Source organism: Scylla paramamosain, chromosome 5 (assembly GCF_035594125.1).
Source record: "Scylla paramamosain isolate STU-SP2022 chromosome 5, ASM3559412v1, whole genome shotgun sequence".
In the NCBI taxonomy this organism is placed as follows: Eukaryota; Metazoa; Arthropoda; class Malacostraca; order Decapoda; family Portunidae; genus Scylla; species Scylla paramamosain.
In genome coordinates, this window is record NC_087155.1 from 20,573,593 (window position 1) to 20,581,751 (window position 8,159).

The 8,159-nt window shown below is 38.7% G+C and overlaps 1 long non-coding RNA gene across 1 annotated transcript; it reads right to left on the reverse strand.

Moving 5' to 3' along the window:
* Positions 1–213: 213 nt before the first annotated feature.
* Positions 214–7,642, reverse strand: LOC135100640 (uncharacterized). Its single transcript, XR_010268855.1, has 3 exons — positions 6,790–7,642; positions 6,492–6,565; positions 214–6,333 (listed from the first exon to the last, which is right to left on the reverse strand). It is a non-coding gene; the product is annotated as an uncharacterized LOC135100640 (long non-coding RNA).
* Positions 7,643–8,159: the final 517 nt, after the last annotated feature.

Consider the following 8,159-nt stretch of genomic DNA (forward strand, 5'->3'; position numbering starts at 1 on the left):
TCCTGGTTTAAGTCTTATTTGAACGCTCACTAAGTAGATTGGCTACCTCAAACAGCACAGTCTTTTACTCCAGCAAATGATAGCTTGTTTTCCACTATCGACGCACTCAAAGCTCTCTTTACACTCTTGATCAAAGCCTCACTTATTGTTGCTCTGGTGCCAGGAATATTCAGCTTGTCGTAATAACCTTTATTTCGACATGCAGATAATATTGTAGTAAACATACGTGTATAACAAAAATCAACAAAGTTACAATAACCAGACTAGTACTTTCATAATCAACACATGTGTCACATTTCATTTTAAAGATTACGGCCATCACAATACCAAATAGACCTCCGTCATGTAGTACACATAAACATATCACATGATAATCCCTGATATCAACACAATAACAATGACCACTCACAACAATGCCTCGTCACTGGTACCCAGCAGAATCCCAAGAACAAATACTGCACAGCTCCCTTGCAACCAGTTCATATTTGCTTCATGTCAGCACCATTAAACAACACTGAAATACAATACCCTCATATACAAACTTGTACAAGAAGACAACACCGTGCACCATAATGATGACTGGGAATAAGCCAGCTGTATACAATTCTCAGACTGATATGAACTTAATAAACAAATTTGCATTGATAATAGCATTATACATACCTTGATGAATACACCTGTGCAGCCCCCAAACTCATGACACTACCAGGACGTCAAGAAACGTCCAAGAGGCCCACCAACCAACAACTGACCCGAGAACACCACTACCCCCATCACAACACCTGGTTTACACGTCATCCATGAGCAGCGACATGTGTGCTATCAGTTATGTTTACATTCCTTATAGCACAAAATACATACATAATTATTAGTATGTGTAACTAATAATACACTTATGTCGTTCTAACAAGGGGCGTCTGATGATTTCGTGAATACCCACTCCACACCTTTGTTTCTATCAAAATTGTGGATATTGCTTAAATCCAATTCTTCAAACATTTGTTTGATCTCCTTCTCAGCTGACACAAACTGAGGACCTCTATCTGAGTACATATTGCAGGGGTAGCCCCTTATAGGCACAAATCGTCTGAAAACCATCAGAAAGCTCTGTGTGTCATAACCCTCCAGTAAGTCTAAGTAAACACTTCTGGTGGACAAACAAATGAATATTATTCCGTAAGCCTTGCCAAAGGTTGTACACTTAACTGCATCACGAATTCTGAAAGGGCCAAATATATCACAACCCGTGTGGTAAAATGGTGGCGATGGTTTAAGCCTTTCCTCAAATTATTTCCTCAAATTTCCTCTGTAATTTAGCAAAAGTTATATCTAGTTCTGCATGACCAATTTGATGTAAATGAGATACGTACAAGTGTGTAAACCTGTGCCTGGGGAACAAGAACATATATGTATCATTATTCCAGTTCTTCCTAAGCCATGATCTCATTCTGTTCCCTACCGTGATTATACCATCCTTGTCTATTACAGGCACTAGTCTTTCAAACCTCTTCGGCCAGTCCCTTGAGTATTATCTCTGTACCTCCTTAACCCAAAGCCTTTCGGTTTCTTGTATGTCTTGACTAGTGATACTTTTAGTAATTGCCAGGAACGATTTTGCCTTTATTGCTGCCATTATCCTACTGGTGACCCTGAACAATTTTGTATAGCTGCTGAACCTATTCAAGTTGAAAAATTCATGTTAGGTGTTTTGTCATTGTGCAGAAGTATCGATTCAATCTCGCATGCTAATGTTTTCCAGTCATGTCTGGCAATTCTGTTTCAGTGGTTTGCTTTACAGGCCACTTTTCGATAGGTAATTTAAAAAATTCTGGGCCATTCTGCCATACTGAGTCACCACCCATTTGTTGAATAGTCACTGGGTGTGTTAACATGTCAGTGGGATTAATTTCAGATCTAATCCACCACCATTCGCTGGGATTTGATTTGCTCAGTATGTCAGCGATTCTTGTTCCCACGTATGATTTAAATTTATAGGAATCCTTCTGAATTTGATCCCTTACTTTAGCAGAGTCCACCAGGTGATAAACAGACTCGAACTGCCAGTACAATTCATGCTGTATTATCTCCCGTAGGCGAGATGATAACACGGCAGTGCACAGTTCAATCCTAGGTATAGTGACCTGTTTAGCTGGGGTAATCTTACTCTTAGCTGCTATGAAAGCAGTTTCATAATTTCCAGATAGTGTCAAAAAAAAAAAAAAGAAAATATGCAACAGCTCCATAAACATGCTTAGAACATCAGAGAAGATAATCAAGGTTGGATCCCCTGCTGCATCACAGTGTTTGATTGCCCGCCTAATCCTGAAGTCTTCCAAACTATACAATTCCTTGAAAAAAAAAAAAAAAGAAATAATAATAATAAAAAATAAATAAATAAATAAATAAGAAAATTGTTCTTTTTCATCCTGTAGTCCTCGCATTCTCCTTCTTCATTCTTTATGATCATTTCTCTCATGAGCAATTTAGTTGATAAAGTAAAAGGTTGTATCAGTCCCAAAGGATCAAATATTGATGCAATTTGCCTGAGTACAAGGCGCCTTGTGAGAACTGATGAAAATTTATATTCTATTTCACCGAGTCATACATTGGGCTCTGTGTGTAACATCTTAAAATTTGGAGAAAGGTTTATCTTGACTTTGCAAAAGAATTGATCATCCCTAATGTCCCATGACATTCCTAGCACGACATTCCTAGATCTGTCTCACTCTCTAGCAACTTAATTCCACAGTTGTCAACATCACTTCCCGAGACAACCTAGTTTTTTACCACAATCCCTCCTGTAGATAATATGCACTCTATTCTATCATCTCATCCACATACGTGTTCTTCATAATCATGTGAGCAGCCTCTGAGTACTGATCCACATATTTTTCTGCGGTTTGAGTGCCAAGGTTGCTATGATTCCAATAGGTCAGTCCCCAAATGTGACTCTAGTCAAGGCATAATGTTCTGGTGATTTAGATAAATCCAGATTCCTCCAAATGGATCTGTGAGTATGCTGATCCCTTTCATTTAACCTGATGGTATGGTACTTTCTTGAAATATCTCCAATTACAACTATCTTCTCTTGCCTCATTCTCAATAACACACCCAATAATGAGTTTAATATGTCTGGTCCTTTGGCCCAATAAGAATTAAGTTGATGCCCTTGATAGGTTGCTGATGAATCAAATACAGTTCTAACTGGCGTAGATGACGAACCTGGCTTAATAACTTCATGATGGTGTAAATAGTGGACCGGACCCTGGTACGATGACACTTCTTCCCCTGAGAGTTTCCTTGCTATACCGTTGTCAATCATGTCATTGATCTGCTCTTTATATAATCTACAGTGCTCAGGGCCAAGCTTGATTAACCTTTTTTTCTGATGTTTTCAATCTATGGACAGCAAGAGAAAAGTTATTAGGCAAATTTATGGGATTTTTTTTAAATCCAGGAATGCTTCACACACCGAAAAGTTGTCATCTTGACCTTAAACTAGTCTTTGTTCTGTTAATTCTAATTCTCTTTTCTCCTTTATGGAGTGATCATCTACAATACCCTCTTTGCAAGTGCATGTTTCATGACCAGGATGCAAATTGTTATCAAGCACACTATCAAAGGAAAATTTCAAACTGAGTATCTCAGAAACATCAATATTATAATCTTTAACACCAACAGTGACATGATTCAAAGTGATGCAAACATTATTACAACTTTGACGTTCCCCAATACTCTATGCAACCTCTTACACGATACTCACATTGGTTTACCAATAACTGAAGTTTGTCGATTGTTTTCACTACTTTTGGGAGTAACTGACAACAATCCGATCTGATGAACATATCTACCTTGCCTACAGGTCTGACCAACAAATGGAGCTGAACCTGAAAAAATTTACTTAGTTTCTGTGAATCAACCTTTCATCCATCAGATGTTATTTCCTCCAACCCATAAGCTTTGACTTGCCATATTTTGCCAAGACGGTCCGATAGAGCAATGGTGTACTCCTTGCTGACACAGGTCACCACATTCCCTGCTTTGATTATAGCCATCTGAATGTCTCTTCCTGTTAATCCTAACTTTCTTGCCATTGTGTGGGTAATGACCGTAATGTCTGGTCCACTGTCCCACAAGGTTGTTAGTTATACGGATGCCATTGTTATACACAGAACTATCCATTAGCATTACTCTAGACTTCTTATAGTCATTTATCACCTTGTTAGTGTGATACATGACGCCATTTACCCGTGCCCAGTGTAATAAGGGGTGGTGCCCCAGGCTACAGTCTTTGTTGTCTACCATTACACTACAACCCTCTCTTCTTGTACACTCTCTTGCCAAATGTTGACCACTTATGCAACAGTAACACAGTCCCTTCTTTTTATAGTATATCTAATTTATCTTCATTATTTAATGACTTAAAATTATTACAGTCCTGTGTGTCATGAGTGTTGGTCTCGTGAAACCAACGCCTGTACGATGCTTGACTTGAGGTGTCATTTGTGGGTCGTTTGGTATTGCCAGCTAAATCAGCTTTGTAATATTAAGTAGCTGTCTCTTCATATTTGTCTGCTTATTATGCATGTCTTTGATTAGAGCCTGTATAGCAGTTTCCTGAGATCCTGCATTTGATATACTGTTTCTGTTTGATCTAGTACTACTGACATTTCTAACTGCAGGTCCCATGTATGCAATTATTCTTTTCTGGGTCAATAAGTAATACAATAACTTTTTTAAAAACTCAATTTGCATGTATTCTTATTTTTGACAGCTTCTTCATCCATTACTGCCACCCATCCTCTTTTTTCTGTAAGTGACAAAAGTCTTTCTACATGTTGTAAGACATTAGTGGAATCCATCTCGGCTTCTAATTTAATTTTCTTCAAGTATAGGTAACATCTCTTAACTACTTTTAAAGTTTTACTTAATTTTTTTTATCATCACCCTCTGCCAATGGTTTCAATGCACGCACGTCACTGATAGTCAAGTTAACTATCTTTCTCTAGTTACCATACTTTTGTTCTAGCCTGCTGAACATCTCATTGCAAATATTCCCTAATCTCCTTACTGACTGCAGTGCCTCACCTACCAATCATTGTCTTAAAGCGTATGGATCCTGCCCATATGTGGGCACAACTAGTCTCTCATAATCATATTTAAAGTTGGGGAAATCCCTTAAATCAACAGAAAAATGGGAGGATCAAGTTTTTTCACTAAGTTTCTTAAGTAATGTTCGTAATGAGGCTTGCTGAATGGGATTCTGTGGAGCAGAGTTTACATTTTCCAAATTTATTTTGAATTACATTTCTTTGCTTCCAACTCTGAAACATACTGATCAGCCTCCTCTGTTAAATCCTTTTCTCCACACTGACTAAGTAACTCAATTAGTTCATCACTGATATCTACAACATTCTTAAATGACAACTCAATCTCTGCTGGTAAGTATAGTGTACGAGAAAGATTTAAGAGTTATAAGTTAGTTCTGAACTCCGTCTAGGAAAACAATGCACAGAGGCCAGAAACAAGGCAAATAGGGTACTAGGATTAATTTTTAGGGGTGTTAAAAGTAGAAGGCCGGAAGTAATATTAAAGTTATACTTGGCGCTGGTCAGACCTCATCTAGACTACACAGTGGAGTTCCGATCCCCACATTACAGGAAAGATATAGGTCTATTAGAATCAGTACAGAGGAGGATGACTAAAAGGATGCAGGGGATGATGAGTATTCCTTACGAGGCGAGACTGAAGCTGTTAAATCTACATTCTTTACAGAGACGTAGGTTAAGAGGGGACCTGATGGAAGTCTTTAAGTGGTATAAGGGTTATAACAAGGGAGATGTAAGCAAAATTCTTAGGATCAGCAACCAGGATAGAACAAGAAATAACGGGTTCAAGCTCGAAAAATTTAGGTTTACGAAGGAGATAGGAAGAAATTGGTTCTCAAATAGAGTGGCGGATGAGTGGAACGGACTCAGTAATCATGTTGTTAGTGCTAGAACATTAGGGAGCTTTACGAAAAGATTAGATGAGTTTATGGATGGGGATAATAGACGGAAATAGGTAGGTATATTTCATACAGGGACTGCCACGTATAAACCTGGTCGCTTCATGCAGCTTCCCTTATTTCTCATGTTTCTATGTTCTTCTAAATACCCTGTAGTACTGTGCCTGATCACCGTGTGCTGTGATGAAGAGCTTGGCCTTCCTGGTGAACTTGCCCTTGGCCACTGCCCATTTCCTTTTCAGCGCCTAAATCTTCTCGTCTTACCCTTCATGGAACAACGTTGAAATGGTTCACACTAAACTCGTGGTGTCGTTATTTATTTCAACCTGTGAAGATTATCACATTCAATATGCATTCCATGTCAAAGCATAAACTAAGATATAAAGAAAGGATCCTCAACATCAAACTTGAAGCTTGTAATATATTGTCACATAATTTCACACTACTTTAATGTGCATTCATTAAATCCAAATATATCACTCACGTTGTAACGTCCGAGAGTTAAGTGAGAAACGATAAAGGCCATGTTCACTACCCTCCATCAGTCACCTGTAGGTTCTGCCAACATGATACAGTTCACTATATTAACTTATGCCTACATGGATAAAAGAAATAGTCTGACACTAAATAACACACAATGGCCATGTGCACTACCCTCTACAAATCATCTGTAGGTCCTGGCAACACAATACCGTTTCCTATGCTAGCATGTACATGTATAAAAGTAATAATATGACACTAAAGAACATATCATATAACCCTTACTGCAACAGATACATTACCTACACTTTCCCTCGTCACGCCTGCCTAGTGGTCAAACCATTCGAACAACCGTCTTGCCTGCCAGTCCAGCCCCTCGTGGCCACCTCTCAACCCAACCAACAAGACAAATGCGCAGCGACACGCGTGATAAACCACACACCAACCATCATTATACATACGGATTAAATAGTATACCACCAGAAACATGTATAAAAACAGTTTTATAAATAATTGAACAGATATTAAATACAATAGACTCCAAATAGCTATACAATAAAGATGTGCCGTTAAAAACAAAACAGGTAATCACCTCTTCCGTTAACTATCATCACAGTGATGATACACTCTCCACCCCACAATGCTTGTATCACTGATCGAGGATGACAGCCAAATGATCCCAAATGATCACCAAAATCTCTAAAGAGGATGACCAAGACTCAGTAAGGAAAGTCAGAAGAAAGAGCGGCCTTGACGGAACCCATACTTGTGATCAGATAGAAAGTTCTGAAGTGATAGGTGTTTTAGTGTCTTCCTGTTAAAAGGAGATTAAAAGATTTTAAAGAGCTATGAAATTAAAGGAACAGGACGGTAGTTTGCGGGATTAGAACGGTCCCTCTTTTTAGGAAAAGGTTGAACTTCCAGGAAGAAGGAAAGGAAGATGTTGATAAACAGAGTTAAAAAGTTTGACTAGGCAAGGTGCAAGCACGGAGGCACAGTTTCGGAGAACAATTATCTATTAGAATCAGTAGAATCAGTCTATTAGAATCAGTACAAAGGAGAATGATTAAAAGGATACAGGGGATAGGGAGTATTCCTTACGAGGCGAGATTGAAGCTGTTAAATTTACATTCTTTAGAGAGACGTAGGTTAAGAGGGGACCTGATAGAAATCTTTAAGTGGTACAAGAGTTATAACAAGAGGAACGTAAACAAAATTCTTAGGATCAGCAACCAGGATAGAACAAGAAATAACGGGGTTCAAGCTTGAAAAAAATTAGGTTTAAGAAACAGATAGGAATAAACTGATTCTCAAATAGAGTGGTAAATGAGTGGAACGGACTCAGTAATCGCATTGTTAGTGCTAAGACATTAGGGAGCTTTAAGAGAAGATTAGACGGGTTTATGGATGGGGATGATAGGTGGAAATAGGTAGGTATATTTCATACAGGGACTGCCACGTGTAAGCCTGGTCAATTCTTGCAGCTTCCCTTATTTCTTACGTCCTTATGTTCTTAACAGGAGGGATCCTATCAGTTCCATAAGCTTTCCGACGGTTAAGGCCAGCGAGGGCATGGAAAACATCACTGCGAAGGATTTTAATGGGTAGCATGAAGTAGTCAGAGGGTTGAGGAGAGGGAGGAACAAGCCCTGAATCATCCAAGGTAGTGTTT